The following is an 11,013-nucleotide window of genomic DNA, read 5'->3' as shown; positions in this document are numbered from 1 at the left end:
GCTGGGGCTGCGATCCCCTCCGTGCCCGGCTGCTGGGGCTGCGATCCGCTCCCTGCCCGGCTGCTGGGGCTGCGATCCGCTCCCTGCCCGGCTGCTGGGACTCCGCTCCGCTCCGTGCCCGGCTGCCGGGGCTCCGCGGTGCCGCGCAGGATGCCGCGGGAGGCCGAGCGCCCGGCGCGGGGGGGCCGCCGCGGCCGCCGCCCCAGGTAAGAGCCGGCTCGGGGGGGCGGCGGGGCGGGCACCGCGGGGCAGCCCAACTTCTCCGTCCCTCGCCGCGCCGCAAACTTTGCCGCCGCTCGGCGGGGCTGCGGCGGGCGCTCCCCGCGGGTGAGCGCGGGCTCGGCCCGGCCCCGGGGTCGCCGCCTCGGGCCGTGCAGCCCCGCAGCCCGGGGTGCCCCGGGTCTCCTCGGTGTCGGCGGGAGAAGCCGGAGGTTTGATGCCTCTTGGGCGTCGCTGCCGGGCGCTCAGCGCTGGCACCGCGGGCTCCAGCGCGGCTCCGCCAGCGGCGGGTCCCAGCACACCCTTCAGTTAAAGCGCTCCGGTGCTTGGAGAGCTGCAGCTCCTTCTTTAACCGGTGGCATCTTAAAACACCCTCTTCGGGCTCCTTCCTGCACAAGAGCCGTCTCCCCATTTCTCGCAGAGATCAGAGCCTTCGTGCCCATCCCATTCCACATGGGTTTTGCTTGGGGTGTGTGTGGACGTGTGGCTGCAATGCCTGAGGAGCCCAGCCCGGAGCCCTTAGAGCTGGCCGGGTAACATCTCTCTTCGCAGAGCCGCGTTTTTGTCCTAACAGCAAACTAAAAATAACTGTTCTAAAACTAGCACTTTCCTCATTTAAAATGTGGTTCCCAACTGGCTGCGCTCAGGCCTTGTGGGAGCAAGAGCTGCAGCCGTGTCTGCTCCCACCGCCTGCCCCGGCCCAGCGCTGCCGTGCAAGGTGCCTCTCACTGGGCATCTAGGGAGCCCAGCCCGTGGCATCTGGGCTCCTGTGGGCACTGGCAGTGGGTCTGGGAATGGAGGGACGCGGTTTTGATGCCTGTGCTCTTCTTGTTTGATTTCTGGCAGTTGTAACATCCTGCACAGTCCGGGGAGAGCTGTTGTGTCCTCTCGTCCAACCTCATTGTGTGCATGAATAAGACCAGTTACAGGGCTGATGGTGCAGGCAGCAGCAAGGAGAGGCAGGCTCAGGAGTTCAGACATAACTTCATGAGACAGTGCAGTGCACCTCAGGGAAGCCTTTGGACCTGAGAGGGCAACGAAGGATGGATGGCTCCACCAGAGCTCTGGTTCTCCAGAGCTTGCTTGCATGGCCTGAGGTGGTAAATGAGGGATGTGCCTCTCTGTCCCTGTGCCTGGGTTGGTACTGTGCTGTTAAAATGCCATGCACTGCAACAGAGTCTTGCATGCCACTGAGGAAATCTCGGCTAATGACTCTTTGGGACCTGTTTCTATTTCTTCAGAGTGCCTAATGCTCAGAGCATGGCTGAAGCCTGCAGTCTCTGTACTCATACATTTCGTGCCCAGCTCAGAGCCTGGGCTTTGCCAGGTTTTCCCTGTGAGACTGGTGGATGCTCTCCACCCCTTTCAGGAGAGCGCTGGGTAAGGAGTATTTGCAGCAAACAATTATCAAGGTTGGAGATCATTGTCCTGGTACATCAGTTTTCAAATGCTGAAAACAAATAGCTTCTCTGGCTTTGAATCTGAAACGTTTTTTCCTGTGCTGGTGCTGTGTTTGTTTGTTTTCAAGGCCAAAGGGTGGTTCAGCTGCTCATTGATGAAATCCTGAAATGTTGACGGTACCCTTAGTGTAGCACAGGGTAGAGCCCACTGAAATCTGAATAAGCTGGCCCAGATTCTGCACTGACTTTTATATCACGTACGCCTGTGCTCCGGTGAGGTGGGGGTCAGAGCAAGTGAGGCTTGGTCTCTGTATGAAATGCCGGTTGCTGAATAATACAGAGATGGAATTGGTGGGCTTATGAAAGAAAAAGTATGTGCTGTTTCATAGGTAAAAAGGGCCAGCTTTGTTCCTACCTAAAAAAAAAAATATGCCCTTTGCTTTTTGGTGCATTGACACTTTATAATATGATATGGTGATTTCATACCTATGACACAGAAGTGGCTACTGAAAGAAGGTCAGTTTTAAAACTCTTTTTCAAAAGAAGCTAGCAGGCCTCCAGGAAAAAATAAAAAGAAAGAAAAGGTTGGCTTTAGCTTAAAAATAACAGTTAAAATCCTATTTTTCCTAGCTCCGTATCAAATAATGTGATATTTTCATGCATTAAATGCAATGTCATGATTGAAAAATTCATAGTTCTTGCTTGTGTGTAAGGATTCTGAGAAAAAGGGTCATAATTTACTGTTCCCTGTGTATATTGTCTGATTAGCTTTTGGGGGGTTTTTTGCACATTGAAAATAATATTGGGCTAGCAAGGGTTTTTTTGTAGGAAATTTTACTTTTGTGCTCCTAGTCACTATCCCATAGTAGTAAAATTTGGCTGCAAACGTTGCAGAGGGAATGTTTGTTTGTTTGTATTTTTGAAACCCCTTTTACAACCCATGAACTTTATCTCCTTAGAAGGATTGGATTGTTCATGGAAGCTTTGAAACAAGATTGGACTTCAGGTGGGATTTAATCTGATATTATTCCCTTAAAGTACAATTACATATTTACTTTCAAATAATTAGTTTTTATATTTTGAAAACCCATTTTTGGAAAGTAAAGAAAAACATATTGAAAAAGAAGGAGTGTGGTGACACTTGGGTTCTTTCAACATCATGTCACGAAACAGTATTTGTACATAAGAATACAGCCATGTATGAATTTGTGTCATTATCTTTTAACCATGTGGTTATGCAACTGTGGTTGGGTTTACAAGCAATGACACTTCTCTGCAGATAAGTCCATACATATCCCGAGGCACAGGCCCTTTTGAGTGATCTGCTTTCTTGAAAAATTGACATGTAAAGATGAGGTGGGTGTGAGTCCCAACAAGACTCCTTGCCTGAGGTGGTAGGTGGACATGGTGTAAGCTCCCTGCTGTTCTCTGGATCCCTTTGGTCTCTACCACCAGTTTATCCCGTGGGGTTTCCTTGCGGGAAGGGTGCCCGAAGGGGAGGGATGTCACCAGCTTTGCCTCAGACCATTTGTTGCCCTGGGAGTGTCCTCCCTATGCCCTCAGCACCCTCATGCTCCTTGCTCTGCAGTGGGCAGGGTTCCTTTGGGTCACCCTGTGCTCAGGGCTCTGTGTGTGGCTGCCCGGGGCTGCAGGTGAGGGGACAGAGCTCTGCCCCATGGGTTTGGCTACTCCAGCACCCACAGGGCTCACACCTGCATGTCCCTCGTGTTGCTTGTGAGGCACAGTCCCCCCTCCACCCCAGCAGAAAAGCCAAGTCTTTTCGTCTGGATTTGGGCAGCAAATTGCTGCCTGTCAGCCTTCCCTGCTCCAGTGAAGACTTGGAGTGTAGGATTGAACTGGGACTGGGACTCACCTGTCACCTAGCATGGGCTGGAGGGTATTTATCTCTGCAGTCGTGTCTAGTTTGTGGGTTAGTTTCTGCTTCAGAGAGCTTTGGAGGGGTCAGGTGAGGGGCTCTCTGCTCCTGCTGGTAGCCACTGCAGAGACCCATCCTCCCAGTTCAGAGTTTCTTTTTCATTTAGTCGTCACTTTCTATTATTTGCAAAATCCATAAAAGGAATACAGCACATTACAGTAATTTTCAATCTTACCCTTTGCAACAACTCTGCTTTCAGAGACTAGTCCAGACTTTACTTCAGCTTGGCTCTGTGTCCCCTTCATTTTCTTTCTTTTCTCTGTCCTTTGTGCTGTGGGGGGGAGAAGGGAGTTCTGTGTTAGAGAGTTCTGTGTTATCCTGTTGAGAAAGGGTTGTTGGATGGCATTTTAGTGCTGGTTCTCCAGGACAGTATCTGGGTAGCAAAAGGAGATCTTTCTCCACCAGTCTCTGCCTTCCCTCATTGCACAAGGCTGACTGGGACTCCTGCAGAGGGTCTGGGTTCCTTCTTTTCTGATGGAAGCTGTGTGTCTTCTGGGTGTTGCTGTTCCTCTGATCCTCTTGCGGTGTGGTTGGAATTCTTCCTGCAAGCGTATGTCTCAGCTCTTCAACAGCATTGCAGCACCTTCTCTTCTCTCATTTGAGGGCCTGTGGGCAGGTGGTAACTGGCAGCTGGGTGCAGAGCCCACGGCAGCTGCAGAGCTCCCTTTGCTGCTTGTGTTACCTGGTGCTTGTAAAAGAAGCAGGGATACAGGGCTCTGCTGGGAGGTAGGGGCATGAGAAGAGGTTGTTCACAGTGCATGGGTTGTCCAGGGCTGCCTGTGCCTCAGTGGCTGAGCATGTTTTTTTCCTTCAAACTTTGTGTTTCAGTGCTGCCTCTGCACTGGGTTGACCCGACCTCTCCACTGGTGCCCAGCCTGGGGAGTGCGGTGGAGGTGAGGGTGCACCCCAGTACCAGCTGGGAACAGGTCTCCCCAGAGGCCCTAGAAGGCCTCTGAGCAAAAGGTAGAAAGGTGGGGGACAGACCTTGTCAAGCTGAGGCCCCTATCTTGTTCTTCTTGAGAGTGGGGGTAGTTGTGCCCTTGGGCAGAGGAGAGGCAGCCAGCCCAAAGCTGGTCCATCTGCTCCAGCCCAATGGCTCGGTTTGACTGGCTCATTCACTGCTGCTACAACTACAGGCTGAAAATCAAGGTGCTTTTCAGAAAGGGTGTCCTTTCTGCTGGGTGCCAGATCTCAGGATAGCTCACTAAACACAAGGGAAGGTTACAGTACTCGTTGCAACCTAATGACATTTTTTCAGCTAATGGCAGCACTTCTGTGTTTCCAGTCCTGCCCTGCTGCTCCTGTCTGAGAAATCTGCACTTGCCTTCTCTCTGCCTGCTGTGCCCTGTTCTGCTGCCCTGCTTTTACTCACTTCCTTGCCCCTCACTCTGACTCTGGCAGTGCATTCCTGAGCCTGGAAAGAAAGCCCAGCAGAGCTCATTCAGTTTTGACTCCACTCAGTGCTACACTTCCTAATTTCAGGTCCTAGTGAGAGAGCCATGCCCTAGCTCACACTCAGCAGGACTGAGGCTCTGGGCAAAGTGTCTGTTAGCACTGCTGTCACACTGTTGAGGGCAAGGTCTGCTCCCCAAACAGAGCAACCTTGCCTGTCTCACACTGTCACTGCTGTCTCCTGTGCTGAATTTGGCCCTGATTGGGTGATGATGGAAGCTGTGGGTACGATGGAGGTGATGCTGGGTCTGTTGTTTGTCAGCAGCAGCCACAGATCTGTGGCTGTCCTGTAGAAGCATTTAACCAGGTACCCAGCAGAGCTGGGAGCATCCTGCCCCTGGTTTGGGCAGTGGTGTGCCAGGGTGTGTCACTTCATGGAACAAAGTGGTCCTGTGCTCTGGCTGTGACAGTTTTGTGAGCCTTGCTGATTGGGAAGTCCTTCAGGGAATCATGAAAGCAGAATTGTTTGTTCAACAGCCTTTTGCAGATACCTCCTACCCCTCTTTGTTGCTCCTCCCTGCAACAGAGAACACAAGGGGAAGGAGACATGGGCTCACTCCTCTTTCCTTGCTGACACTGCCTCACTCACCATTGCCACTTCAGCCAGGGTTTTGTTAATCTCTTCCTAATTGACTGTAGCCAGTGGCTTTAACTGCAGGTGACTTGAAGCTCGGGGCCCTCAACTCACCTGAAGCTGCTGATGGCCAGAAGCTTTCTGCAGCCAATGATGGGATGTGAAGGGAGTCGCCATAGAAACATCTTGGGCAATAAATGGAGCCTCAAAAGCTCTGCCTGCCTTTTGGCAGGAGCCTGTGTGTGCATGTGGGTGCAGGTAGTGGTGTGCACCCAGCAGACCAAGGATGTGTGATATTTGGAAACAGCAGCTGCAGGAGGAAGCACAGGATCTGAGCACTGCTCTGGTAAGCTGGCATTTCCCTGAGGTTTTGATGGCAAAACTGAGTCAGAGCAGGAGGGTGTGACATGGTCCTGATACTGGCCTGGCAGGAGGGAGCTCATTCCCACAGCTGAGCTGTGTCCAGTGCTGTGCAGAATTCAGCCCCTCCAGGGCACGGCAGCCCCGTCCCCTTGCTGTGCATGGCAGCACTGGGGACTCAGCACAGCCTCTGTGGGTGACACCCACCTGTCCCTGGGCTCTTTCCTGAGCACTGCTGCCCTTCCCTGTGGTCTGGCACTCGGGAGCTGTGTGCAGGCAAACCCCAGCACAGGGGGGTCTGAGGCCCCATGCCCACCCAAGAGGTGTTGGAGCTGGGTACCTCAGGATGTGTGTTCCCCAGGCCCTGGCCTGGATCTGCCCCCTTGGTGACCCCTGCTGCCTTCCTGGGCAGAGCCTGGATGCCCCTTGCTGGCCAGGGAGCCTGGGCTTCCTGAAGGCAGGCTGTGGGGCAGGTGGCTCCTCTGGCTCTGAGTCCCCATGTCAGCCAGAGCTGGGGAGGACAGATAAAGGTTTGGCTGCTCCTGAGGCTCAGACCCTCCTGGTGTGGTCATCCCAGGACAGAAGGAGTGCCAGACCCTTGTTCTGATGTCTTCCTCCTGCTCTGGAATGGCTGTGCAAGACAGTAACTTGTATATGTGTGCCTGGGGATGCTGTACTCCCTTCCCCAGTCCTGCTTCCTTGTGTTTCTGTCTGTCACACTGGGATTATCTCCCTCTGCTCCTACTGCAGCTGCTTCCCGGAATCCCAAATCCCCAAAATGCTGTTTCTCCAGTAATCCTTGTCATTAAAAGTGGCTCCTAAGCTCAGAGCACCTCCTCCTGTCCTCATCACCCTCTCTAGAGAGGAGCAGTTTGAGATGGCACATACTAACCGTGAGCAAATGAGTCTGCTAACCTGGAACAGGGCACTGTTTTGTCTCCCCCCCCCCCGCTACCAAACTCCAGAGTTACCCTTGAGTCCTTCTGGGTTTTCACTATTCTGTTTTTCAGCAGTGTGAAAATGTGCTTTCTCCCCTGTTGTTACAGCCCTGACAAGGCACGTGCCAGTGTTGTGCATGTGTGGGAGAGGGAATTGTTTCCCCTGTCACTGGAGTCTGGAAGGTTGAGGACATACAGGTGAGGGAGGGGGCTGCTTTGGGAGCTGGACTTCACCAGCTTTCTGAGCTTGGCTGCCTTCCCACTTATGAAATACAGCTGAACCTTTTGATGGCAGGTAGGAATAGCTGAGCATCAGCAGAGTCCTTAAGAAATTACATCCCTGCTTAAACTTTCAAAAGTCAGCTGAACACCCGTTCGCCACAGCCCTCCCGGGCTGTTCCCCGGTGGCACGGTGTTTTCTGCAACAAAACTCCTGGTGCAGCAGCACTGTCCGAGGGCAGGGCACCCCTTCACTGGGCATCTTCACCTGTGCTGCAGGACACGGGGACTCTTCCCGCGCCAGTTTTGGGATGCTGTGGAGGTGCGAGCTCAGCTCTGCCCAGGGCTTGTCCCCGAGATCCCGAGGTGGCCCGGGTGGTCCCCGGTGCCGGAGGGAAGGGAAGGGAAGGCGGGGGGCTCCTCCTCGGGTCGGTGCCGGCAGAGGGAGCCATCCTTCCTCCTTTCGTATGCACAGCCCGGCGTGCCAATTAACCAATTAATTTGAAAGGTGCTGTGAGAGGTGAGATTAGAGCTAGGGTCCTCCTCTGGGCAATGGCTCTGCTCGTCTCGCTGAGGCTCTGGAGTGAGCGTGTCTTTCCCAAATCCCTTCTCTCTGCTTTGCCACCCAAGTTCTCCTCTCAGGTGAACCTTTGGGTGGGTTTCATCTGGTCCAGCTTCTCGTGGCCATGCAAGACAGGAGCAGTCTCCACAGCAGGTGTGGTGGAGGCTGATGGCAGTGCCTTGGTCACCTGGGGGTGTGGGCAAGGGACGAACCCCAGCATGCAGTGGACCAGGTCTGCAACTGTGAGCCCCCATGGACCATGGGATGAGTGACCAGGGACTGTGGCTGACCCTGCAGACATAGACATGGCCTTGCTTTGCATTGCCCAGGACTTGGCAATGGATTAGCTAAGGCAGACAAGAGCTTGTGAGCTGGAGCTGTAAAGTCCTGCCTAGAGAACTGACTGTTGTGCTGGTGGATGATGCTGCTCCCCCCTTCCTTGATAATCACAAAGTGATGGAGGCATGAAGTGAAGTGCAAGCACTGAGCCTTCCCTGGCTGGAGTAGCCACCACAGGTGAGCATTTATGCATTTTGCCTGAAAAAGCTGTTTGTATTTTTGTGCAACGGGAGACCCGTGTCTGGCTGGGAAGGATGTTTGGAACCATCAGCTGAGGCTTTAATTGGTTTTGCACCTAGAGTGCTAAATGTGTTTTAGTGGATTAGATGGGAGGTGGGTGGTGCTTGGCTGCTCCAGGACAGGAGATACGAGCTGGTGTCGTGGGACTGAGGGGCTCAAAGCTTTGTGCAAGGAGAATGGCAGCTTCTCACTGTGCCATGGCTGCTGTTTTCTATTTAATGCATTCAGAAAGGGTCAGTCTGACTTGCTCTGCTCTGGCTGTGAACCTGGCCTGCAGTGGTGCTGCCATGTGTTTTGGAACTGCTGTGGAATAACCTCGCTAAGCAGCCAAGCACCACGCAGCCACTTGCTTACTCCCTCATTCCCAAGTGGGGCATGAGAAAAGGAAAGGAGGAGGAAAACTTTTGGCTTGAGGTAAAACTGATTTAATAAGTGAAGGAGAAGTGAAAGAAGAGAAAAACTAAAACAAGGGATGCAAAGGCAAACACTCACTGTGTTTTTTCAGTTCCTGGGCACAGACTCCAGTCAAGTTTGCTTCTAGGGAGGCATTTTCCAAACCTTGGGCTGTCCCAGAAGCAGAAAATCCTGCAGCTGAGCCTGTGTGGTTCATAGTAAGCGCTGCCTTGGTTGTGAAAAGCTGCTGTGAAATAGAAATGAGAGGGAGGGACCGTGAAGCCCCATGGTGGAAGGCCTTTTCTTTAAACTGCAGCTGAGCTGGGCTTAGGCAGAGGTAGGACACAATGTCTGGTCCTGGTTTCCACAAGGCAGCACGTGCATTTCCCTTGTGAGCGATGAAAGGCTGGTACTGAGACTCATCTCTATGTTTTTTATATCTAGTTCATCACTGTGCTATCTGGTGCTTCCCAAGTATATATAGAAATAGCAACGACAGATTTCTTTGTCCTCTTCTAGCCAATGCCTGAAGTGATTGATAAGTTTATATGTTTTTGTGTGTGAGTTCTGCCTGTGCACCAAGGGGAGGAAAGCTGTCTTGTGGACTGATGTTCTTGGTGCCCCCCACCACGGGGGCCCAAGGACTGTGCAGGTGCAGTGCTTGTGTCTGGCTTGGTCCTGAACCTCTCAGAAGTTTGGTATTGGCCCTGCTCAGGGCAGCTGTGTCTTGTTTCTCAGTTTTGGAATCATAGTGACTGCATGTTCAGGTGTGAGTTTTGGTGTCAAGTCACTGAGAGGTCTGATGGGAGAGAGGAGTGGCAAGGCATGTACAGCTCTGAGGCCAGAGAGGGGGAGAATGGCTTCTTGGCTGGACACTGCTTGGCTTTGGATGCCCAAACTCTGCCTGAGGCTGCTGCCAGCCCAGCAACCTGAGAAGGGTGGTGGTTTGGAGGGTAGTACACAAAGGAACACATTTTGTCTGCAATGCAGTCCTCCCTGAAGTTGGCTTCAGGCAGTCCAGTGTCTATCTGGAGCAGTGGGGGCCTGGAGACTGGCGTGGCAGCACACAGGGGATGTTTGTGCAATTTGGGATTTCAGCACTTTTGCAACTGCCTGCATGGATTGGGGGTGGTGGGCTCTAGACTGGGGACTGTGGGGCACATGAATGGGTTCTAATGTGTCTGTCATCAAACAAGCTAGAAAGGAGCGTGGAGAAGGAAGTGAAGCAGCCCAGAGACAAGGGGAGAGTGAGCCCGGAGTGACCAGGGGTCTGCGGTGTGGTGACAGAGAGCAGGATGCAAACAGTTGAGGTGTGTGAGGGTGACAAAGGCAGAGAAAACCACAAAGGAAAGTGGGAGTGTGACTGTACGTGTGTGCTTCCAGTTCTCCCCTTTCTCAAGTGTGGAACTGCTTTGGGAAGATGGGGTGGCCTCGATGAGCGCACACAGAGCCAGTGTCTCTGCATTTTGTTGGTTGTGAGGATCTTTCAGTGTCAGCAGTACCGAGTGGGTGTTGGACTGGATGGAGAAAGTTGGGCCATGAGGGTCCTGCCTGTGCCCGGGGGTGTTCCTGGGGAGGCAGTGCCAGGTTGCAAACCTGCAGCAGGGCTGAAGGACTCGGAGCTGCAAAGGGCTGCACCCGCCCCTGTGAGTGTCTGCACCCTCTCTTGCATGCACATGCTCACGTGTTCCAGCACGATCCTGCCTGCTCACGTGGATGTGGATCTCCTTGGCTCTATTCTTTCGCATGCACTTTGTCCATTTGCTTTTCTGTCCTCCCTGTTGCTGCTGTAATCTCTCTCTCTCTTCCTCCCTTTGTTCCCTGGGCTGCTTTGCTGCCTTCTGCTTCACCATGTCCCTCTTTATTCCTTTTGATAATAATAACATTAGAACCTACATACGAGGCCCCAAGGTCCCTGCTTTGTGCAGATACATGAGCAAAGACCCTTCAAAGCCTGTGTGCTGGGTTGAGAAGGTTCTCATAGTCTCTCTGTTGCCAGGAGTGGCAGAGGCAAAGGGCTTGATTGTGAAATAAGGCCTGTGCAAAACCCCACGCTGTGTTCTCTGTCCATCCTGGAATGTCAGAATGCTGGTCTCGTTTGATGGAGTTTTACACCAAAGCCCTGAACCCTTGTGCTTGATGGGAGGAACTGGACGATTAATCTCCCTTGATCACTTGTGCTGAGCAGAGTGGTTGTTCCCCAAGCTCCCAGTCTGTCCCTTCCTCTCTGTGCCATTGGTTTGGTAGTGACATTAAAGTGAAGCTACTTGGGGATTCCGTTCCAGCCTGCTGTGCTCACGTGCTTCGAGCTTTCAGAGATGTTCTCCTTTTCAACTGCAATTTGCACATTTGGCCTCTGCTGAGAGGTGATGCTTCAATGG

The 11,013-nt window shown here is 52.9% G+C and overlaps 1 protein-coding gene across 2 annotated transcripts in view; it reads left to right on the top strand.

The window, feature by feature from the left end:
• The first annotated feature begins 158 nt into the window (after positions 1 to 158).
• Positions 159 to 11,013, top strand: part of CDH22 (cadherin 22) — a 76,165-nt gene continuing 65,310 nt past the window's right edge. The window contains exon 1 of one of the 2 annotated variants that reach the window (XM_027693901.1): positions 159 to 206. The gene's annotated coding sequence lies outside the window, so the exon portion shown is untranslated. Of the gene's footprint in view, positions 207 to 8,132; positions 8,177 to 11,013 lie in introns of those variants that run through there. The other variant, XM_027693902.1, reaches the window with a different exon arrangement.

Source organism: Neopelma chrysocephalum, unplaced genomic scaffold, assembly GCF_003984885.1.
Source record: "Neopelma chrysocephalum unplaced genomic scaffold, ASM398488v2 Primary Assembly neopelma1_94, whole genome shotgun sequence".
Taxonomy (NCBI): Eukaryota; Metazoa; Chordata; class Aves; order Passeriformes; family Pipridae; genus Neopelma; species Neopelma chrysocephalum.
This window is presented reverse-complemented; position numbering and strand designations above follow the sequence as displayed.